At 37.1% G+C, this 25,508-nt stretch overlaps 1 protein-coding gene, 1 long non-coding RNA gene and 1 pseudogene across 3 annotated transcripts in view; 2 read left to right on the top strand and 1 right to left on the bottom strand.

Moving 5' to 3' along the window:
- Positions 1–8,839, bottom strand: part of LIMA1 (LIM domain and actin binding 1) — a 79,402-nt gene extending 70,563 nt beyond the window's left edge. For both annotated transcript variants that reach the window (XM_019724588.2, XM_074325703.1), the window contains exon 1: positions 8,704–8,839. The gene's annotated coding sequence lies outside the window, so the exon portion shown is untranslated. The remainder of the gene's footprint in view (positions 1–8,703) is intronic.
- A 64-nt stretch (positions 8,840–8,903) lies between these two features.
- LOC141570099 (uncharacterized) lies at positions 8,904–24,260 on the top strand. Its single transcript, XR_012493981.1, has 3 exons — positions 8,904–9,193; positions 22,899–23,043; positions 23,399–24,260. It is a non-coding gene; the product is annotated as an uncharacterized LOC141570099 (long non-coding RNA).
- LOC141568685 (E3 SUMO-protein ligase KIAA1586-like) lies at positions 11,114–19,013 on the top strand (annotated as a pseudogene).
- Positions 24,261–25,508: the final 1,248 nt, after the last annotated feature.

The raw sequence follows: 25,508 nt of genomic DNA, 5'->3' as shown, positions 1-25,508 counted from the left end.
CCTTATACCAGTCCTTTGTCCTTAATAATTAATCAAGTTTTCTCCAAATACAGGGCTTCTTAGTTTCACTCCTGGCCATTTCCAGGAAGGGCCTGGCTTCCATTCTTCTTATCTGAAATTTTAGATGATGTGTTTTTTTCAGGTCTTGCTCAATCTGAAAAGCCAGTTCAGATCAATTTAACCAATCCCTTCAAGCAGGAAAATTAGAACGGGTTTGGTGAAAAGTGACTCTTCTCTAAGCAAGTTCTGTAATCTTTCCTTTCTGTAAAAATCTGAGAAGCTAACACCGAACAATGCTTTAATCAAGGACAAGCAAAGCTGAGCCTGGTAACATAAAGAATGACCAAATCATACAACCACATTAGTGACAGAATTCTGCTAATCTTAACCAATGCTATGGCTATTATTTCTTAATAAGGACTGGTTACAAACATATTAATAGTAGTGTTTTAATTAAATTTTAATGTTTACCTTTTAAAAATTAGATAAATTAAAGTGCTATTTAAAAAATTGAGACGCATTTATTGAGTAGTGGTCTTTTAGTTAGCATGGGAAAGTCAATCAATTTCTTTGGGTCTCAGTTTCTTCATCTCCAAAACATAATAATTCACATGAGATGACTATGAGGATTAAATGAGAGGATGAAAGTAATAGTACTTTGAAAATTATAAATTGCTATAAAAACTATTATTATTTTTAATAAAAATTTCAAGCCAGTTTCAAGAAAATATGGAATTAAAAAATAAGGCTACCCAATGAAGAGAAATAGGAAGAAATTAGAAATGATTAGTTACATTGTCTGGTTCAACTGGATATTAACAAGAAACCCCTTGTTTAGAGCTGTTGCTGAAAATCTTTCTAATCAATACACCCTATTTCAGGATGTATAGTAAAGAAAATATTCTTTCCTTGAAGATTCTCTGTAGCTTTTTATTGCTCTCCCAGACAAGGAAAGCAGAAGAAAACTTCTGGTTGCTTGATGATTCTAAGTCAGTTGGATTCTAGTTTTCTATACTTGCTTTTAAAAACGTAATGAGCACTAATAGACTAGTATTGGCTAGCAGGAATAACCCCGGAAGTAGAGGCTGACAGGTAGTAAAATAGTGCCCTGGATCCTGGGCACACCTTGGAAAACCTGCACTCAGATGGAACTGAATCCTGGCTATCACAGTATCCAACTCTTTGTTGTGCTACCTTCGGAAATCCTCAGAGACTACCACCTGATTTGAACCCTGATGAAACTACCTAAGCTGTTGCTCAAAAAACAAATAAACAAAAAACAACAAAGAAAACAACCAACAACAAAGCTTTGGATTGCAAACCACACCAAGACTTACTGATTCATTCAACAAATATTTATTGAGCACTTACCATGTGCCAAGCAGTGTTCTATTTGCTAAAGATATATAACCTTAAAGGTAACACACAAGGTCTCTGCTCTCACGAAGCTTCCATTCTACTGTGGAAGCAGGACAATTAAATACTGTGATTAGTGCTGTGAAGGAAACACAAAGAGAGTAACAGGAGTGGTGGTAGAAAGGGGGTAGATGTTTTAGATAATGGTCAGGGAAGGCTTCTTCCAGTGAATGACATTTGAGCTGAAACCTGAATGATGGGGAGGAGATAGGCAGCCAGCCTGGTGAAGACATGGGGAGTCTTCCAGAGAAAATAGCAAATGCAAAGGTCCTGAGGCAGGAATAACATTGCTAGGGAGTGAATGAGAAATATAAGATGATGCCAGAGATAAATGGCAGCTCAATTAAAAAAGGATTTACAAGCAATAGTAAAAATTTTAATGTATTCTAAGTGTGATGTGAAGCCCAACACTGTTATATAACAGTGTATGCAAGATGAGATATATTTCATATATTGAGCAGTTAATTGCCATATATATATGTGTATATATATACATATACATATATATACATATATATGTATACATATTTAATGGCTACAAAATGACAACGAAAGGCAAGGTTCTCACACTTAGAAGGCTCATAATTTTTTAAGGAAGCAATAAATTATACATAGTGACAGCATTAAGGTAAAAAAATGAAGTAAAAATAAAGTGCTAAAGACTGAGGAGGGCGCCACTGATTCAAATAGGAGAAATTAGAAGAGGCTTTATTTTTTAAAATAGCATTTTATTTGTGCTCTTAAGGAAAAGGATTACAGCAGGAGTGGGGGTGGGGGGCATGAGGCTGTGGGAGCTGCATGAGCAAAGGCACAGAGGCAGGAAAGCACAGGGTGGGTCCGGGAAACCATGAATCATTGCATAACTGCAGTGCCAGGGGGGTGGGTAGCGATGTGGGAGACAAGCCTGGAGAAACAGCCTGTGGGGTGTGGGAGTGCGGGTCTTGAATGGCACGCAGAGACACTGAGGCTTAATTTACTTGGTCGTTGATTCCCCTTAAGCGTGTAAATCAATCTCTTGAAGTACTTGTTAAAACTGTAGATTCTCAGCACCTGCTTCCCCCCTGCCACCCGATATATTGATTTGTAGGTCGAGGTGGGACCTGGGAATTTACCTTTTTAACCAACACCCTAGGTGATTCTGAGACAGGTAATTGAGGGAACCATACTTTGAAAATCAGTGTTTTATTTATTTATGACAACTTTGGACTGAAAGGGAAAAACTGAAGCCCACTGTAAGGATTGCTCAAAGACTCTCGCAAAAGAGGGGGGTCTGCATTAGAAGGCTGACGAAAGAGGCATTATCACTGTTGGGGTAGAATTAACCAAACTTGGTGATTAAACGTGGGAGGAGAGAAAGACTGAAGAGTGCAAGACAACTTCAAGTCTTCTCCTTCGGGAAACTAGGTGCCTGGTATGTAGGGACTATCCATATGGTCTACCAGGTAGCTGGAAATATGGATTCGGAGCTCTAAGATATATGCAAAGGCACTAAACATCCTGGTTTGGTATTCCAAAGCAAATTCAAGACAAATTAAAGATAAAAATTAGAAGGAAATAGAAGTGAAGACTTAGTCCATCTCTGGATGGCAAGACTTTTAAGGACAAAAGCAACAAACGAATTCGCAAAGAAAAAGAACTACGGATGAGTAATAATATACCACTCACAAAATTAAAAGGCAAATAACTAGTTAATCTTTGACCAAAGGAAAAAGAATTACTATTCTTAAAATGAAGAGCTTACACAATCACAAAGAAAAACACTAAGCATAGTTTCTGTACAGAACAGTGAAAGTTGTTAAATAACTTGGCTTGTCATAACTTAAAGCTCTTGTCATAAAATGAGATTTGTTTTCCATCCACTAAAGACGATGAGGCTTTGTGGCATAGATCAGCAGGTCTCCTAGGACTTACTTTACCAGGTTGCCAAGTATCAATCTATGGGAGTGTCTAAAAAATACCAATTTTTGCAACTTTTAGTTTCCTGATGGCGCAAACACTTTAAATTGTCCCCAGGCTCCACTAAGCCTTGCTAACCCTGTGGAAATTGCCTTTACTGCATCCAGTCTTTCCTCAGGCTCTATACATCTAAAATGGGTGAAGAGTCAGGAATGGGACAGAAAACAGTTTCACAATGTCTAGAGAACAGTGGCTCAAAAGTCATCCTTTCAGCACAGAGTTTGTATGGGTTTGGGGATCAAGAGCCCCAACCTCTCATTTTACAGGTGAGGCTGAGAGAGGATGAATGACTTCCCCAAGATAACCTAAGTGGTTGGTTTTCAGCACCACGTTGGGAATCCTGACTCTCATCTCAAGTCAACACCCTTCCCATGTGGCAACGCTGCTTCATCATCCACAAACTCTGGCTTCTCATAACAACAGGCATTTAAAACACCACAATTTTAACTTCTTGTACACTTTCTACTTTGTTACTCCACTCATTCGATTTGGCCTAATAAAGACCACTCACAAACAAATGAAAGAACCCCAGACCAAAAAAAAAAAAACAAAACTAAAATGTTAAGACCCAAATAAAAATGGGAATGGATTAACCAAATTGCAATTCACAGAAGAAGAAATTAAAATGGAAATGAATACATGAAAAGTGTTCACTCTCACTAGTAATTAAAGAAATACAAATTAAATCACTTTTGCTTATCAAATCAATAAAGATTTGGCAGCAGGATTAGTATTCTTAAATTTTCATGCCCTTTGACCTAGTAATTCAACTTCCAGGAATCTAACCTAAGGAAATAATGAGTGATTTGTACAAAGATTTTATACATAAATTTATTCTCAATTTTTTTCACTTAAGGTAACAAAACACCCAAGTGCATAGTTAAATTATGCAACATTAATACAATAGGGTATTAAACATCCATTAAAATTATTTTTAAATGATTTTGACGCCACGAGAAATTATGACATAACGTAAAGTAAAAATAGCAGATACAAAACTATATCTACTATAATAGTATGAGCCCAATTAGCTGTGTGTTCGTGTGTGTGTGTGTGTGTGTATCAAAGAAAAAGGAAAGATTGAAAGGAAATATACCAAATGGTAGTTTTCTCTAGAACAGATTATGGAATATTTTATCTTCTTTACAATTAATTTTTCCCCAGGTTTTCTACAATAAGTATATACACTTCTTTTTATCTAAATGTGTATGTATGTTTGTATAAGTGGAAACAAAACAAGAATTATATATATGGGGGAGGGGGGTTCACACAGTGTGAGGGATATAAATGATAAACGTCTAAGTTTTGCTTTGTCTTGTGCACCTGAAACTAATTAAAAAAAAGTAAATAAATAAATAAATAATAAAAAAAAAGAATTATATATATAATATGGAAAAAGTCTTTTAAAAAGATAACTTTGCAAGTCATTCACATGGAGGTGTTGAAGTCATGGAAACAGATCAAATTGCACCAGGAGAAAGTATACTGAGAATAAGATGCGGGACAGAGCCACGGCAAACCCCCACATTCAAGGGGGCAAACAGACTGTGAGTCAATGAAGGAGTATGGGAGAAAGTCGTTCTATTAGAAGATGGAGAACCAGGTAGAGTCACGTCAAGAAAGCTAAATGACAGGAAGAACCGGAAAAGTTGTCCACATGGTCAAATGTTGCCAAGTGGTAGGAGGAGGACAGTGGCAGGGCCATCAGAGTTAAATCACTGGATACTATGCATGGACAGATTTCCTCTAACGCTGGAGGTGGAAGCCAAATCTGAGCACATGTTGCCTGTGTAATAAAACTGATTATGAGGAAAAGAAGTCCTGGGCCATTTGCTTGAATTTCAGTTTATGGAAGAAAAAAAAAAGATCGTGGAAATCTAAAACCAAGTAAAAGCATATCAGGATTACTGATCTATGGGTAATGCAACAAAAATTGGCAATACTTTGGCGTGTAAGAAAAACATGTTTGAGGGACTGTAAGGTTTTCCAAATAGTAAGGGTGAAAAAATTAGCTCCACATTTGTTATCAGAAGTAAAAAAAAAAAGAGATGCATCTTTTTTTTTCTAAATATGAAAGTTCTTAATTTCAGAGTAGCATTGTTAAGAAATCCCTTGAAAGAAAATAAAAAGAATGTAAATTTCCATCGTATCATGTTAACTTCTTATGACTGTACATGTGAAGACTCTAGAAACGTTTTCAAGTATAAAGAAATCATTTGACATGCTGAATAATGAATTGTTTGTTGAGTCAAACTTTGTCCTTTTAATGAAAAGAGGTTTGCATTAGCACAATAATTTGACGGAGTCTCAAGGACTTTGCATCCAGCCACAGAATAAACATATCCGTATGGTCCAACCAAGAGTACCATTTACCATAGATCTCAATTCCACAATCATTAAGTAGAAACTACTCAATTTACAACCACTCATTTGTTACTAAAGAACCTTGAGAGTCTGTGTTAAGTAATTTAACATCACCTGGAGATTACTGTACACAATTCAAAATAAAGTACTTTAACTTCCTATCAAAAAACATACAGTAAAAGACCACAGCAACCTTAAAAAAAAACAACCAAGTCTTTTCTTACGGAAATTCCTCACTTAAGATCCAAGTTACACATTTTTCTATCTGCAGAAAGAGGACATACAATACCAAGCTAAGTGAAAGTCATCTATTTCTGAGTGTATGGAATTAAGAATGTCTGAAAACTAGTTTTGCTGTCTACATAAATAATTGCCAATTCTCCCTATTTCTAGTTAGGTGGCCTTTTACAGCAAACATGTCTATTGCTCTCCCACCCTCTCAACATTCTTTTGTGTCTGTGTATCTTTGAAGAACTTTTTTTTTGTCTTTGAAGAACTTTTGTACTTGAAAACATCATAAGAAAACAACATAATCACTGTAGGTACCCAAATTACATGCACATATACCTACTGCCTTTCCAAAAATTCCTGGCAGAGACCACTTTCCTAGAGTGTAAAAAGAAAGAAAGGAAGTAAGCAACGTCAAAAAATGTGTTCAATAAGTACCATAGCTCAAATTACCAAATGAAACAACCATCATCTGTATTAACTCACAATCTCTATTTAAAAAATGAAAAACATAATCATACAGAACAGACCATGTCATGTTCATCCTGTGTATACTAGACCACTGGTACACAGTAGGCAATAAATAAAAGCTTATAGTTGTATGAAAAGCACTCAAGACTACTCTAGACTTCAGATCATCAAAACTCTACAAAGAATCTTCACTTTTCATCTTTTCTTCCTCCATCCATTTACCCACCCTGTCCCCGCCTCCAAAGGAAAAAAAAAAGAAAGAAAAAGACATTTTGAGGGCATCTTAGCAAGAAAAAGTTACCAAGATGTGCTGCTAATAGAATTGTTTTTACTTCTGAAGTTTTCGCTTCTTAGAATTATTAGAAGGTTGACATTTGGCCCACCTTTAACCAGAGTCTGGAACAAAGTTTGAAGGAACCAAGTTAAACAAAGTTACACAGTGGAGTAATTTTTACAAAATGGCACTGCTCTGCTAATGTTGCCAATACACTGTTCTCTTCCCAGTAGCTCTACAGGTCAGGGGCTACCTGGTAACAGCACTTCTAGGCCCAATACAGAACAGTGAAGACAGCTCTACCAATTACTTACTGAACTGCCACAGAATTAACAACAGGGCCTAATCCCATCTTCAAAAGGCTATAGCGTTGACAGAACACGAGGTAAGAAATACGAATGATACAAATATTAGGTTGGTGCAAAAGTAATAGTGGTTTAAAAGGTTAAAAATAATTGCAAAAACTGCAATTACCTTTGCACTGACCTAATACATGAACCAAAGAGAACACTATGAGTCAGAGGTTTTTGCTATTGTTGTCGTTTACTTTGTTTTCAGGAAAACCAGAAGAGGTCATTAAAAAAACAATCTCTTGTGCTCCGACAGCACTCTGGGCTGATCGGTACTACAGCACTGACCCCACTTATACTGTCAGTTGAATCTATTGATTTGCCTAACCTATTTGACTTTAAGCTCTTTTAGAGCAGGAACGGTTGGAACTTTGAGTCCACAGTAGGACTGACAAAACAAGAGGCACTCAGTAAATGTTTTGTCCAAAAAAATGAAATAAATTCCTAAAGTAATTACCTACTACCATGCTATATATTTTTCTATTGATGAAAAACAAGGAAATATATATGCATGCACACTTTTTTTCTAAATTAAACCTTCTCTCCTGATAACTCTATAATTTCTTGAAGGTCTACTTAAAACATGATCCTTCATCCAGGCTATAACTTCACAAGAATTTAGAAATGTTTGTTAAGGGTCATCTTCTTTTGTGTGTACATCAGACCTCAGAAGAAAGTGTTATTCCACAGTTCCTAAAACATTTATCATTTCTGAATAGTATTAGTACCTATGCAGATAAAAAGTATTCCATTTAACCACTGAAATCAAGAGCAAAAGAAAGAATACCTCATGCAAAAGAGACCTCTCCTCTAAAGGGGTATTGTCTTAAAGGCTGATAACTCCCTAAATATCTTGACTAACTTAAAAAGTCAAGTTGATAGAACCATCTGGATAAGGCAGGCTTTTGAAAGCTGGAATTAGGTGAAAGACAATAGTAGTTCAAATATCTCTCACCAAGATCACTAAACTCGTTGTTGTAAGCACCAGTAAGAGGGCAGGACAGGCACCAGATGGTTCGCTCCTAGCACCTACAACTTCAAGCTTAGTAGGTGTAGCCAGGGGTGTATGGTTACCTTATATTAACACCTACGTATGTTGGTGACAGGTGCAGAGATATATACACGATAGCGATTCCGGGATGACACATCCTGCTGCAAGGACTGCTATATTCTCAACATACCTCAAAAGGATTATAAGTGTCTTAAAACGGAGTTCAATTGGCAGAATGGAAGGAGAGAAAAATCAAAGAGGGAAGGCTGAAAATGAAGGAAAAGAGCAGTTGAATATCATAATACCATTTCCCTGGTAGATTATTTTGAATTTTAATAAACTGCCATTCCTCCACCACACCAAAAAAAGTATATAGTTAGAAAGGAGTATTCCCGATTGAAGAGGAGGGAGTTCCTGCCTTCAGGCAGCAAAGGCTCAGCCCCACATAATTACTTCCAACCCTGAAGCAGACCCAGAAGTGAGGAATGAGCACAGGACCAGCAGTTCCAACATTCCCTCTTTCGAGGGGAAGGGGTTCACGCTCCTTGTGCTGCCCCCGCCCCAGAAGTCGCGGGAGAAAGAGGGTGTGGAGGGAAGCCGGGATCTCCGCGCACTCTTCGACTGTGGAGGATGTGGAGAGAGAAGGGCCTTACCTGGCTAAAAGCAGTCTTTTCAATGCGCTGCTACCAGCCCTGCCACGGGTCCCAGGTGCTCTGCCTCGCGCACCTGTCGGGACCTAGCTACAGCACCTACAGCTCCGGCGGCCCCGCCCCGCTCAGGCTCAGAGCCCCGCCCTGTACCCCGCCCACCGCCGCGGGGGCGCGCACGCCAGCCCGCCTCCCGCGCGGCCTCCGGGCGACCGTGCGCGCCGCCGGCTGCGTGCCCTGCCCTCGCGGCTGCTCGCGTTGCTTCGCCGCGAGCGGCCTCGGCGGTGTGAGAGGCGTGGCTGCTATTCCCAGGGCCGCTTCAAACTCTCCACGCTGCCTGTTGAAGAATGCACGCATCTTAACTGCCCTGGGTTTGTGCTGCTCTACTTTAGCCTTAAGTCTCGGACTGACCGCAGTGTGACTCAGGAGCGACTGGGAGGTTTGTCCTAGGCTCCACTGTAGGCCAGTCCCCGACCAGGTTCCTGGTGCTTTCGGGGTAAGTTCTGTGCAAGGAGAGTGTTCTAGAGGAGGCCGTGTTGTGTAGTAGAAAGAGCTATATGTTAATCTTGGCTCCACTGCTTGACGTTTATCAAGTCCTTTCACCTCACGAGCGTTTCTTCACATAAATGAAGGGGGTGGACAGGGACAGATGTCAAAGTTACAGCAGCTGTAACCGTTATTGTTCCTACACTTAGAACAGGAGCTCTGCCGAAAGGTTTAGAGGACTTTAAGAGACCTAGCACTTGGTCATCCTGCCCCCCAAATTCCCTGCTGCTGCATGAGTGCCCTTTGATAGTGTCCTTTCCTTTTCCTGCACCCCAAGTGTACTAAGGTTTCACACCACAAGTTCAAGTCGTTGTCCTTAAATCTAGTTGTGGAGGGTGCAGCTCACTGGCCCAGGTGGGAATCGAACTGGCAACCCTGTTGTTCAGAGCTCACGATCTAACCAACGAGGCATCCCGCTGCTCCGAGGAAATTTTTAAAGAAAAATTTCCAACAGCAGGTGATGGATAGACCACTCGGTTTTTGCCTTCTTCCTTCAAATATCCAGCCTAGACTGATTTCTGGATAGGCATCAAGATTCTAGCAAAACTGGCAGACAGCGTGGGAACGTGAAAGAGTATAGGATAGTCCTCCTGAAAATGCATTCCCTGCATGTGGAGTTCCCTCGATATATGCCTCCTCCACAATTAAAAAAAAAAAAAAATCAAGCCAGTAAAGGACCTTATTCATAAGAAGCCTAACCTGGGTCAGAGTTTTGGACTTAGATTTGAATCTTGACTGAGCCACTTAACAACTAGGCAACTTGCTCTCCCAAAGACCTGCTTGTGCCCTTTTGAAAATAGAGCTAGTAGTACACTGCAGTTGGCATTTACCAATTTATAAGGCTGATTGTGAAGTTTTCGGGGATTTTATGAGCCAGTTGCTAAGCATGACCACTGTTAAAAATCAAATTATATAAATTTACAGTTAAATATGTTAAAAACAGTAAATACTCAAACTCATCACTTCTTTTTTTACTTTATTTTTCTAATAGCTCTGTTCTTGAGGTTGTCTGTTGTATCTGTATGTTGGAAATACTATATAATGTTTGCATCTCTTCCCAACTGTTCAGAGATGTCACATTTATAGCATGAAATTGGCTGCAATAGGAATATTTAAACCATGGAAATTGGCAAATGCTACAAATCAGGGCTTGGTTTATTGTTTTCTAGACCAAGTATCTGCAACTTCTGTAAAAGGCCATATAGTAAATATTTTAGGCTTTGCCTAAATATATATATTCATTGTCACAACTACTGAACTCTTACATTAAAAATGGCCATGGCCATGTTCCAATAAAGTTTTATTGACAAAAACAGGCAGCAGGTTTGTGGAGAAAATGTTGATAATGCAGAATTAAACTTAAAGGTGTGTCACATCTGAGGTCTTGACATTGTGAGTAGCACAAAAAGTTGAGGAAATATTCTTCCAGTATTCAAAAACTATTATCCAATTCAGGAAAGAAGTCACTCATGTCATTGACAAAGGAATGAAGTTTCAATATATCTCCACTGTTTCACTTTTGCCTTACTTGTTAACTTAAAAATATGAACCAACATCCGTGTCTGAACTATACTTCTTTGGCAGATGTGAGCATCTTTTTTGCTTAATCAAATCATAAGCATTTATTCATAGTCTTATTTTATGAAATATTGGGAAAAGAATCAAAACTGATAGTAGATTTTCAAGAAATAGCAAGTCACACTGCAGATATATAGGTAAAGACCAAAAAGCAAGATAAATATTTTAATTTAAAGTTTATGCTATTTCTAAAATCATATTGTAATCATTAACAAATTTTATGTTAATCCCCAAGTAGTAGTATTGTGAATTTTACTAACATAAAATTGCTTTTCAGATTCTGATCCCTAAAATGTCAAAGTAAGAGAGTGATTTAAGTTTTTTAAATCTGAAGAAGTTTAAAATAGACACAGAAAATAATGATAGGAGTGAAAACTGTGGGATACTTAAGCTAATGGAAACAAATTTCAAAATCGTTGAATGACCAATCATTGAAGAAAAATGATCATGTTCATCAAAGAGAAATAGATAACCTTGTGCTTCCAGCTTGTTGGAATGAAAAACAAGTGTTACTATTTTCAGAACAGTACAAATGGCTTGAAATAAAAGAATGTAAATTAGGATGTAAGGATTGTTTGATAGTTCAGCATTTAGGAGTGACTGCAGAAAAGCATGTCCAAGGGTTCAACAAATGGAGTGCATATTTAGTAACCCTAAATAAGTACTAATAAAACTACTAGGCAAACTTCTGGGGGAAAAAAATTTAGAGAACATCTTTTTAGACTTTACTAAAATTTAAGATTTGTTAGAAGAATCAACTAATGACTCAATTTCCAATTAAGTATATAAATTAAATAATAAAGATATTGATACTATCAGAAATTTTTAATACTCTATAGTTCAGTAAAACATAATGGATCTTTCATAGTGAGAGGGGCAATAGAATTAAAAGAGAAAAATGGAGTAGAATATGTAGTTGTTTACATACATGATACAATGTAACAAAAACAGCAAAACATATTGTAAAAGAAATTATATGAAGATATTTAAGAATATCATAGAAGGGGCTGGCCCAGTGACTCAGGCGGTTAGAGCTCCATGCTCCTAATGCCAAAGGCTGCCGGTTCGATTCCCACATGGGCCAGTGGGCTCTCAACCACAAAGTTGCTGGTTCGATTCCTAGACTCCCACAAGGGATGGTGGGCTCCGCCCCCTGCAACTAAGATTGAACTCGGCACCTTGAGCTGAGCTGCCTCCCAGATGGCTCAGTTGTTGGTTGGAGCGCGGGCTGTCAACCACAAGGTTGCTGGTTCGACTCCCACAAGGGATGGTGAGCTGCGCCCCCTGCAACTAGCAATGGCAACTGGACCTGGAGTTGAGCTGCACCCTCCACAACTAAGACTGAAAGGACAACAACTTGAAGCTGAACGGCACCCTCCACAACTAAGATTGAAAGGACAACAACTTGACCTGGAAAAAAGTCCTGAAAGTACACACTGTTCCCCAATAAAGTCCTGTTCCCCTTCAAAAAAAAAAAAGAATATCATAGAAGAGCATACCAGATATGTACTATGATTGATTAGACTTCTATACTTTTAAAGAAAAGCACCTAGTGATTTATCTTCTGTACACAGTTGAATCAGTTTCTGTACTAATAATGATATTTTTTACTTTAAAAGAATTGGTGTCAACCGTAGCAGAGAGTGTCTACTTTAAATGGTCATGGCGTTGATAATGAATATTTGAAATCCATCTTAATTGCATTTTTGTTCTAATGGTGTTTGTACACTAGTGAAAAGGAAGTCTAAAGTAGCTACAAATTTCTTAGAAAATTTTCCTTAAGTCATCATTTGGTATTGGTTAAGTCATTGATTGCAATTTCATTATCTGAAATAAAATAAGTCAATTGTTTTAAAGTATTCTAGATAATGTTTATTCTATCCTTGACATTTATCAAGTCCTTTCACCTCACGAGAGTTTCCTCACATAAATGAAGGGGTTGGACAAGGACTTTATCTAGATAAAGTTTATTCTATTTATCACCAACCCAATAAAAATAAAATTGAGTTCGAAACTGTAACTAATGAACTTGAAACTGAAATTACTAAAATTGGTCGAGTACTAAGGTTGAGATGGGTGGCATGTAATTTACAAACTGCTACTGCTGTATGTCAGGCATATCCTTCATTATATATACATTTTATCATTCTTTTTATTAGCTTAAAGAGATTAGCTAACATTAATTTCTTCCAAGACTTTGCTTTAATGATTGACATTCTTAAAGAATTTTTATTATTTTCAATTGCATTGCAGTCAAAATTAACTACCATATCAAAAATAAAAAAAATTAAGGGTACCATAAAAGCTTTGGAAAAATTTAAATGGTTTATTAATTGGATTATTTGTCTTATTATTGACTTGTAAAAATTATTCATATATTCTTGATACAAATCTTTTATCAGATACGTGCTTTGAAAATATTTTCTCCCAGGTCTGTGGCTTGTTTCTTAATTTTTCTTAATAGTATCTTTGAAAAAGCAGAAGTTTTAAGTTTTGAAGAAATATAGTTTATAAATTGTTTTCTTTTATGTCTTGTACTTTTTGCATTCTATCTAACAAAATTTTTGTCTAACTCAAGGTCACAAAAATTTTTGCCTATGTTTTATAGTTTCAGAAGTTTTATAGTTTTAGCTCTGACGTATAGGTCTGTGATAATTTCAAATTAACTTTTTGGTATATGGTGTGAAGTAAGGATCCAGGTTTTTCCATATGGGTATTCAGTTGTTCCAGCACCGTTTGTTGAAAAGACTCTTTCTCCCATTGAATTACTTTGGCTCCTTTGTTGAAAATTAAATGAATATACGTATTTGTGTTGGTCTATTTTTGGACATTCTATTCTATTCCATTTAACTACATGTCTGTGATAATCTTTTAATAACTAAAATAATTTATTTTACTTAGGTGAAAAGTATTCTGTAGTTATTCTTGGATATTTTTAATTCTATACATGTGAAAAATTTGCATTCTTCCGAAACATCTATTTGAGATTCATGTATAGTTTTAACTACACATTTCAAGGTGTTTTGAAATGTATAGTTAATTCATTCAACTGGAAATATTTATGTGTATTAAAGGTATTTTCCCATAAGTAGTTCCTAAGTATTAATAGTAAAGTTATTATTGTAGGGAATATACATTTTTTATGTATAAGAAGTAATTAGGCATACTTTGCTTATAGCTTCATTTTCTAAGAATATAGAAAAGGAAATAAAATAAACTCTTGTCACGTGGAAATCTTTAAATAACCAAAACTATGTTCTATTAAGGAAGAATGAAAAAATATTGAACATTTCAAAGGATAAAGCAGAATAAATTCTGTTCTTTGGGAATAAGTCTCATAAATACCACAAATCAAGGAAGGGGATTTCCTGACTTCTGCTTCCAAGCAATTCCAATAAATGAAGGAGGAAGTGATTTTCTTTTTTAAACAACATATTGTTGGCAGGATTAGTGTACTTCCTTTCAATCTTAGGGTTTTAAACACATGTACACTAATATTCCTTAACTTAATAAACTTTTGAGATTTTTGTCAGGTTCTTAGTTTGCAGAATGTTGAAATTGTTTCAGTGAAAAGTCACTCTTTTGTGGAAATGTTACAGAGCAAGGGAGATGATGTATTACCAAGAGGGAGGGAAACACCCAGGCATAACACTTGAGTGGGAGGGATCCCTTGCTCTGGTGGAATGGCAAAGGCTTTGGAGTCAGAATGCGTTTATATTTCATCTCTGGCTTTTAAATATGAGTGAGGGAGCAAGTTTCTTAGCTTCTCTGTCTCACCTTCTTCCTTGGCAATAATACTTAGGTGACAGTGTTGTGATGAGGATTAAATTAAATGACACCTAGCACTCTGCTTAGCATAGAGTACACATTCAGTAAATATTAGATGCTTTTCCCACTTCTCCCAGTGGTTCCTCACATGGGTTGAGAAGTTTTCTGGAGGTAAATTGCATACCCCACAGCAGAAGCTGATCTATTGGTTCTCCCTCACTCTTTTAGTCAGAGAATGATAGAAATTTGAAAAGTGCTAGAGAACAGGAGAACATCTGAGCTCGGGGATCAGACTCTAGGATAAGAAACTAGTTCAACAGGAAGTGTGCACTGTCAGCCCCTTAAGGATCATATGCTCAAGGTGTCCAATCCCATCTCACATGTTTAATACCTCAAATGTCACTTGATGGTAGAACACTCTCTAGGGAACTCTGTGAGAACAGTACCCAGCTGTAGTGGAAGGCTGACCTGAGAGCACCTTTTAGTCTTTCTCTAGCCTTCTTTGTCCTCATGTAATTTAATTATGTCCTCTCTTGCTGCAGCTTTTAAATTCAAAGACACTTATTATTAGTGTCTGTCACCTTAAATTACCAGATTCTGGCCCTCTTCATCTCCTCCCACCTTCATCCTGTGAAAGAGACAGTGGTACTGCCTAATTTAAGTTGGTTCTCGTTCCTCCTCCGCTGCTCCCCCAACACACCTGCGCTTTCACAATTAATTTTATTCCTACAGGCGGGAAAAACTTTTCAAAATGCCCTGGCTATTGGGAAGATCTCCATATCCCTACTGACAAAGAAGAGATTATCAGTTCTGTTTGCAAATATCTTAATGTGCTTTTGGGATACTGCAGAAAAATTATCAATTTTTATTTTGAGAATGTCTGCCAAAACACAAAATGCTCTCAGTCAGTTAGACTGGTCATACTAACTTGTTGTTATGTCTGCATTACTATTCCAATTTTATTGAAGAACAAAATGAAGATTAGACTTTCTGTATACTGTTTATGCACTGCATTAGGTCCTGAGAATATAAAAAGTACAAGATTTGTACCTTACATGATTCTTAAGTCAAAGGGAAGGCAAGCGAGGATTAGAATTCAAAGTCCCTAATTCTATTTTTTTTGCATGTAATAAAAATGCTATTATATAGTGCATTGGATCTATCTCAGGCATAAAAGTACACAGAACTCTTTCTCTGATTCTGTATATATAACACATGTATATTCATATGTATGTATGTATACTTAAATTAACACCTATCAAATATTTTATTTATTGATTGATTTCCAAAGCTTATTCTTTATTCTGCTCCTTTTCTTGATGCATAAATTTGAGCCTGCTTAGAAGTACAAATACACTTTTTTTTTTTTACACTTTCTATTACAGTATCACTTAGATGCAGCACCAGAAAAACACTCTGTCATTAACCCTTTACTGGAAAGAACTCTAGTAGGAAGAAATAATTAAATGTCTGTATTGTTTAAGCCATTGTTACATGGATAGTCTGGTACAGACATACCTCATTTTATTGGCTTTGCTTTATTGCACTTCACAGATGTTGTGGTTTTTACAAATTGAAGGCAAGACCCTCCACCAGCCAAAAGATTACAACTTGTTTTGCTGCGATACTCACTTGATTTTGGTACTTGCTTTATTTTGGTGGTCTGAGATGGAACTCACAAGGGATGCCTGTGTTTGCTACTGAAAGCACCATTAAATAAATTTGGTCTGCAGTTAAAGCACCTGACCTAGATGGCTTTATTTCGGTGTTCTTCCAGATTTTCAAAGACTAGATCACTTAAATCTTAACTTTTCCAGAACATGGGAAAAATGGAAGCATTCCTCAACTCTTTCCATAATGCTGTGAAAGCCTTGATACCAAAACCAGATAGGAAGAGAAAGAAAATTAAAGGCCAATCTCATTATCATAGACACAAATTCTAAATAAATTGTTAGTAAACTGAATCTAGCAGTGTATTAAATAGATAATATGCATGCTCTAGTTGGGTTTATTCCAGGAATGCAAGGGTGGTTTAACATTCAAAACAAAACAATGCAAACAGTGTAAATTACCATATTAACAGATCAGAGGGGGAAAAGATATAATCATCTCAATAAAGGTAGAACAAGCATTTGAATTCGGTATCCATCCATGATAAACACTCTTAGCAAACTAAAAAGAAAACTTTCCTAATTTGTTAAAGGAAATCTACAAAAAACTTATTCATTTCCAACATTAAAAGTTTAGACGACTTCTCTCCAAAACCAGGAACAAGATAAGAATGTCTACTATTATCACTTCTAATCAGCATTTTACAGGAAGTTCTAGACAGGGCAGTAAGTCAAGGAAAAGAAAGAGACATAAGAATTTAAAAGGAAGAAACATTGACAGGTAATATACTTATCTTCATAGAACACTCCAAAGTATATAACCATAACTTATTAGAAATAATAATTCAGTTTAGCAAGATGGCCGGGTATAAGATCAGTGTACAAGATCAAATACATTTCTAATACTTCAGCCACAAATGGTGAGAAAACTTAATTCAAAATGCCATTTACAATAACATTAAAAATGAAATATGTAGGAATAAATCTGACAAAATACATATGTATAAGATACAAGGAGGAATTTTAAATTTTGAAAACATTAAAAAAGATATAAATGAACAGAGAAATATACCATGTTCGAGTATGAGAGGACTGAATATCAAAAAGATATCCATTTTCCCCAATCGATCTATCAACTCAGTGCAATCCAATCAAAATCCCAACAGCATTTTTCTAGGAACTTGACAAGCTGATTCTAAAAGTCACAGTAATTAATACACAATATGGTAATATTGGTACTAGGATGGGTAAATCAATGAAACAGAATATAGGGCCCAGAAAGGATTAATTTGATATATGATTAAAGATGACATTTCAGATCACTGGCTGATAAGTTATTTAATAAAGGGCATTAGGACAATTGGCTATTCCTATGGAAAAACAGGAAATATCATCCCTATCTCATATCAAAATGCCAGATTTAGTAAAGTCCTAATATAAACAGCACCCCGAGCAGAATATAGAACGATTTGGAGCTGACCGACAATAACTCCGTAATTGATACAGTACGTTCCACCTGGTACCAATTGGTACATTCCATCTCTCATCTGGATTATGGCATGTACAACTTCATTAGTTTCACTATGACTTGTCCATTCTCCATACCACTAGAGTATGTGCTCTAAAATGAAAATGATATTATTACTCTCCAGCTTAAAATCCATTCATGACTTCTCATTATACTCAATATAAGATCTAAAACCCTCAACATGGCCTGATGCCTGCGTATGTCTCTACCCTCATCTCTTAGTACTCTACCATCACTCCCAGTTCCCTGTAAGGCGGGTCCCAGCTCTTTTGACCTGCTGTAGATCTTCAAGTAACAATGCTCTATCGGGCCTCTGGATCTTTGCAGGATAGCCTCTTGAATGGGAATACTTTTTCTTCCCCTGTTTCACTTGATTACAGTTGACCCTTGAACAGCACCAGTTTGAACTGTACAGGCCCACTTATACGTGGATTTTTTTTCAGTAAGTACTGTAAATGTATTTTCTCTAATGATTTTCTAAATAACATTTTCTTTTCTCTAGCTTGCTTTATTATAGGAATACAGTATAAAATACATATGCTAAATATGCATTAATCAACTGTTAATACCTTCCCAAGGACTGAGAAAAGGTCATCAGTCTCAGCCAGTCTATAGGCTTAAGGGGATTGACCTCATCTAGAAAGCAAACTGTTATTTCCAATTATTTAAATATGATGGAAGTTTGTGATAACTGAGCTCTGGCAGTTGGTTCTAAACAGTGTTCCACAGATTCTTTTATCCTGACAGGAGTCCCAGATGTGCTCGGTTTATCTCCTTTCACTGGGAGATTTTTTTCATTAGATTTATCAGAGAAGTATAAAACTGCATTTTAGGATTGCTTGCTTGATTTTGTTTTTGAAGTATTAGACAATGCCAGGATCTGGTAAACCTGAGTTTTTAAATAGAAGGTGAATAGAATTAGAACTATGACCTCCAGTTAGAACATTTACCTAGCAGAATTGGAAGCCAGGGCTTTAGTTTCAACACTCCAGTAATTATAAATTAGCGCTTGAAATGAAGGCTGACCATATTTCTTTAGTTTGATTTCTGTTACGTAGTTCATTTATTGGACAGCTAAACTAGATAGAAAAGAAAGAAAGAAAAGCTGCAATCTTTCATAAATAGATTTTATCCCAGTTAGAGATAATCACTACATACATACAAAAAAGACTTGATACTTTATATTTGTCCTCTTAGTCTGTCCTCGCTTGAGGCTCTTGGTCAAGGCAGAGCCCTTTAAACTCCAGCAGGATCAGGTCCAAATCCTTAAATTGCACTATCCTTAAAAGGTCTTTGTCTTCCAAACAAGTAAGATAATGTTGGAACATTCCCATTAGTGAGTCATGCTGACCAAACATTGTTTCTGTGTATTTTTGACTTTTTAATCTTCCCTTTCTTCCTTTCCTTTGCCTATTAAATGACTACTGCAAATACAAGACTCAAAAGTTAACAGGATCTTGTGTAGAGTATTTTTGTGATTTAAGAAAGTTCGCTTATTTGAGTGTTGACAGCAGACTATTCAAAGATCAAATTTTTATTCTAATAGAAAAACAATCCAAATTTTTACTTCTCGTATACCATCTGTGGTTGTTTTGAAACATAATTCACAAATTCACAAATTCTTTGATATTCCTCCTTTCAAAAGGTGGAGCCCCTCCCCTTGAACATGGATAGTACTTAGGGACTTGCTGCTAACGAATAAAATGTGGCAGAAATGACAGTGTGGCATTTCTGAGACTAGGTCATAAAAAGGCTTTGTGGCTTCATCTTTTCTGTTTCTCTTGGGTCATTTGTTCTGGGAGAAGCCAGCTCCCACAACACAGGATACTTAAGAAGCTCTATGGAGAGGTCCATGTGGCCTCTAGCCAACAACTCTGTGAGTGAGCCAGTTTGGAAGCAGATCCTCCAGCCCTAGTCAGGCCTTCAGATGACTGCAGCCCCAATCACATCCTGACTGCAACCTCATGAGAGACCTGGAGCCCAAACTAGCCAGCTAAGCTGCTGCTGAACTCCTGACCCACAGAAATTATAAGATAATGTATATGTGTTGTTTTAAGCTACTAAATTTTGGAGGTGAGTTGTTATACAGCAATAGATAACTGATACACTATCATGTAACATTTTGTAGTAAAAGATTGATAAACTTTTTATCTGTCTTATAGTCCAAAATTGTTTAGTTCACCTGAATTCTCATTTATTTGAACTCTTTTGGACTGAAAGATATGCATTAAAGTCATTATCAGTATTTTTCTATTTCTCCGATCTTCTGTAGCTACTGCTTTACAAAAGTTGTTGCTGTATTAATTGTTGCATAGATATTCATGACTATTATACCGTGTTTCCCTGAAAATAAGTCCTAGCCAGACTATCAGCTCTAATGCGTCTTTTGGAGCAAAAATTAATGTAAGACTGGGTCTTATATTAATTTTTGCTCCAAAAGATGCATTAGAGCTGATAGTCCAGCTAGGTCTTATTTTTGGGGAAACACGGTATTTTCATGAGTTGTAGCTTTTCGCGCTATAAGGTGTCCTTCTTTGTCTCATCTAATACTTTTTGCTTAAATGTTACCTTATCTGATACTACGATTATAACCCTTGCTTTTTTAAACTTGCATTTGCCTAGTACATCTTTGTTTATACTTTTATTTTAGGCTCTCTAATACACAGCACAGAGTGGGGTTTTATTTTGTGAGTCAATCTAAAAATCTTTTTTTAATAAGTGATTTAAGCCTATGTGTGTGTATACATATATACACAACTGCTATGTTTGATCTCAATTATATCATCTTCATATATACAAAACAATGCATTATCTTCCAGTAAATTATGTGCTCAGTTTCCTTGCTTGTGTTTGTATGTATGTGTATGTATTATTTCTCTTGATATTTAGGGAAATTTATGGTTTTGTTGTAATGATGCCCTTTATATCAATATTACTCATATAATACCGTGGTCCTCTTTTTACACATTGACTATTAGTTTTCTACTTGGAGTAATAATGGAAGAACTTGAAACTACCTCCTTCTCTCTCTCTCTGCCCACCACCATCCAATTTTAGTTAATATTAGTATTTTCCTTAATGTTTATTCTTGTCCTTCTAAATATGTTTTGGTTTATTATAGTCAGTTTGTTGGCTTAAATGACCTCCTTTAACTCCCACATTTTACCTTTTAGACAATCAGTGAGTTATTCTACTTTTTCCCCCTTTCCCCCTTCTCTCATTTTTTTTTAGTTATTACTACATTGTCAGAGCACATAAAATTTATATACTATTCTTTTGTGTGTGTGTGTGTGATGTCTGATCTTATTTATTTGTTACTCTTAGAAAGTCTCATTTTTGACTGGACTCAGACCTAGAGGTAGAAGCTCTCAGAGAGGTCAGCCCGCGTCTCTTGGCAATCTGTTCCTGGTGGTTTTCTTTGGCCTCCTTCATTCTCTTGGTCAAAAGTTTAGCATATTCTGCAGCCTCTTATTTTTCTTAGTACACTGTTTCTTCAGAGCAATACACCGATATTTGTGATGTAGGATTCGTGGAGTAACAAGATGCTGAATCTTGGATGCTTTGGTCCTAGGTTTCTTACCTTCTTTGTTTAGGGGCTTTCTCATAACATACTGGCGGACATCATCTTCTTTAGAGAGATTGAAAAGTTTGCGATTCTGCTAGCTTTTTGGAGCCTCAGGCGATGAGGCACAGTAGCATCAGTGAAACCAGGAATATCTTTCTCCCCCCTTTTTTACAATGACCAAGTTGAGAACACTCAGATTGGCATCCACAATACAACCCCGAACAGATTTGCACTTTCTTTTTCCAGACCTCCTTGGTCTATAACAGGAGTGCCCCTTACTCAGGGCAGGCGGACATGGCCATGGGTCAAGACACGCTGCTTCATGGGGAAACCTTGTTTGTCGTTCCCACCACTGATGTGAACCACATAACCCTTCCATTCTTCACCGAGAGCATCAGCAGCAACTTCTGTGGCCATACGCTTCTCATACAATGTACGAAGTTTGCATTCATCGTCCACTGCAATGAGTTTCTGGGAGCCAGTTGCTGGGAAAGAGATGTTTAGCTTCATCCTGAAGCCTATGTACTATTCTTATTCCCACTTTTGTTTTAGTTGCAGGTATATAGCTAAATACTCGTGTGTTCCGTGTGTACCACCAGTTTCTTTGCTGCAGTTTTCTCAGTCCTCTTAGTTGGGTGCAGTTTATCCTCAGGAAGGACTCATGAATATAACAGTCCGGGTGTTTAACATATGAAAACTTTTTTCTATAGCCTTGCTGCTTATAGAACAGTTTGTCTACATTTAAAATCCTTGGAACTTGGGCTGGCCCGGTGGCTAAGGCGGTTGGAGCTCTGTGCTCCTCACACTAGTTCAATTCCCACATGGGCCAGTGCTAGATGGCTCAGTTGGTTGGAGCATGTCCTCTCAACCACAAGGTTGCTGGTTCGCCTCCTTGACCCCCGCAAGGGATGGTGGGCTGTGCCCCCTGCAACTAACAATGGCAACTGGACCTGGAGCTGAGCTGCGCCCTCCACAACTAAGATTGAAAGGACAACAACTTGACTTGGAAAAGTCCCCGAGGTATACACTGTTCCCCAATAAAGTCCTGTTCCCCTTCCCACCCCTGCAAAAAAATAAAAAAATCCTTGGTGCACAATTTTTTCCCCTCGATTATATTGTCGATGTTGCTTTACCATTTTCTGGCTTTAAGTGTTGTTGAGAACTCTGATGCCAAACTGGTTTGCTATCCTTAGAAAGTGACTTGGTTTTTTTGCCAGGAAGCGCAGGTAATTTTTTTTCTTTGTATTAAAGCATAATAATTTTCTAGGATAAATCTAAGCAATGACCAATCTGTCTATTTAACTTGGTATATGGTGTGCCCTTCAATATGTATAGACTCAGGTTGTCCTCCCCTCCACACCCACGCCCCCAGTCCCAAGAAAAGTGTGACTGAAGTGTAGTTGTAAATATTAATTCTATTCCATTATTTGGATTTTATTCTTCAAGGCATCCAGAAAATGCATATTGGGTGCTGTTTGTCTGGTTTCTATATTACTTTCCCTTGGATCGTTTTCATCTCTTTCATTTTTCTTGGCTTTTCTTATTTCTGTCCTCTGTGTTCTGTATGGTACGTGGTCCTAGCTATTTTGTTGTTGTTTTGTTTTAGGTTGCATTCCCTGGGTACATAAACTCTGACACAGGGATTTGTATGCAGGAAGTTTATTGGCGAGCACTGTGGGATCAGCAATTGTAATCACGTGAAGGAAGGAGGATCGGACGGGAGATGCTGAACTGCAATTAATGGTGTGCAGGTAAATGTTTAACAGCATTTGTGTGTGGGGGGGAAGCCCTGATTTGTAACATTTTCCAGCATGTAAATACTTCCATCATGGCCAATTGAAGCTCCCAACAGGATATCACTGAATGTGGATCTGGGGAGAAATGCATAGTAGCACCCGTACAAAAACAATACACATAACCTCAAGGGCATAGGTAATAGTAAATGTAGTAAAATAATTAGGAAGTAATGAATGTTGAGTATTTATTACCTTGGTTTTGAATATAATGTATTAAATTGTGAGTTTCTATAATTTAAATTTTAGTAATGGCTATGTTTAACAACCTGCTCACAAAATTCCTGAAGATTATACCAGTTGGCTCTCACAGGCCCAGAGGAGCCCGCTGCAGTACACCGCTGACCGTGATGTCACGACAAAGGCTTTACCATCCTATAAGGAGCTTTGAAGTTGGGATGGCCCTTCTGAGTTGTCCTACCCTGGGGCAGGGACCTCTATATTTCAGCATGGACCAGTCACTGGATGCAGGCAAATCTTGGCTGAGGGTTTTCTTTGGCTAAAGGAAATTCCCAGAGAGGGACTCAGCCAGCGACATTCCAGCAATTTGGGGTACGAGTACTGAAACGGGTATCTGGGGAGTACACCACAGGACCCACTACTGTATTTTGTAGTTTAGTCTTGGTTTCTGCTTTGAGACAGCCTTTTTTCTGGTGTGCTCTCATCTGTCAAAACTTATGATTGTTTTTTTGTGTGTTTGTGTTTTTTCCTTATAGTAACTTTGTATGGAAACTGAATTTTTGTTGTTGTTATTCTTGTTTGAATATGTTGAGTTTTTCTGGGTCAGCTTGGAACAAATGGATCTTTTGAAGAGAATGGAGATGGTTTTTAAGGTCCTTTCCTGTTTTTGTTTTTGTTTTCAGCTCAAGCGCTCCCTCTTCTGTTGCTATAGTGAAGAGCAGTTTTCTTAATTATAATGTGCTTTTCTTTGTAGACAGACTTCTGATTCTCCTATTGTTTTCTAAGTGGGGTACTTATTGCCACTTCTTTTCTTTCTTCCATTTACCACTGGCTGCTGTCTCCAAGGAACAATGACTTACTTTCCAAAGTGCCTCTTTCTCCTTAAAGTGGCACTTTCCCAAGACTGCCACATTTGTTTTATGAATTTTCCAAGCTCTTGTGTTTTGACTCCTGTTGCCAGTGCTGAACTGCCAGGTTTCAGACCACCTCTCATCTGTTCCCACAGGGGTTGGATGATTTTCTTCTGGGAGTGACCCCTTGTTGATGTTATCAGGTTCTACCAACACTAAGACCCTCCATATTCTCTACTTTTTCAAGTGGATTCTGTGACCTGTACACATTTATGGGGCTTCTGGATGGTCTGTACAGTATTTTCCCCAACTTACATGTAAATTGGAGATTGTAGGATTTTTTCCTGTATTTATTATCAGTTATAGGAATTTTTATTTGCTTTTCTTTTTGCTCTGTATAGTTTTTAGGAAGAGGTGTGGAAAGAGCCATGGAAACCTAGAATGTGTATTTGTTTTTAATATGCATAAATAATATTGTGCTTTAAATATCCTATTTTTCACTTTATATTATGTGTTTAAAATCTACCTGTGCACCATATGTACACCTGGTTTGTTGCTTCATTTCTTCCACAGTATGCTCCACCCTATTTTATGTACCTGCTCTCCTGGTTAAAATACTTTCATTGCTTCCACTTCCCTGCTATCATGGAAAGACCTGATATGTCCACATGACATTTTTCCTAGGACATATACCCAAGAGATGAGATTGTAAGATTGTAGGGCACACACACACATTTATGTATTTGCAGGTTGCTTCCCAGAATGGCTAAGACAATTTACACTTCCACATCCTGTGTGCAAGAGGCCATTCTCCCCACACATTTTGCCAAGATTTGGTATTAACTGCCTCTTAAATTTGCCATGCTGGTAAATAATTCAGTAAGTTTTGGCTTCCAATTCCTTTTTGAATTTTTTTAAATTTCAGCTTTATTGAAGTATAATTGACGAATAAAATTGTAAGATATTTAAAGTGTACATTGTAATGATTTTAAGTTTTGTATTTTTGCATCTTGTTTAAGAAACCTTTCCCCACCAAGTCACAAAGGTATTTTCCTACATTTTCTTCCAGTAGCTTCATAATTTTACATTTCCATTTATATCTTTAAGCCATCTGAAGTTTACCTTTATATTTAGTATAAGGTAGAGATCTAACTTACTTTTTCTTAATATTGTGAACCAATTCATATCAACATAATTTCTAAGCAGTCTGTCCTTTGCTCATAAAGATGGCTTTGCCACCTTTGTGTTGCCACTTTTTTTATATGTCAGGTTCTATGTTTCATGGGTCTACTTCTGAGCTTTCTATCTTTCCTATTTGTTTATTGTTCCAGTGCTACTGGTGTTCTATTTTATTTTATTTTTTAAAAATATCTATGGTTGGCCGGCCTGGTC

The sequence above is a fragment of the Rhinolophus sinicus genome, linkage group LG02 (assembly GCF_036562045.2).
Source record: "Rhinolophus sinicus isolate RSC01 linkage group LG02, ASM3656204v1, whole genome shotgun sequence".
NCBI classification, from domain to species: domain Eukaryota; kingdom Metazoa; phylum Chordata; class Mammalia; order Chiroptera; family Rhinolophidae; genus Rhinolophus; species Rhinolophus sinicus.
Note: the sequence above shows the minus strand (reverse complement) of the source record. Positions and strands in the feature narration are given on the sequence as shown.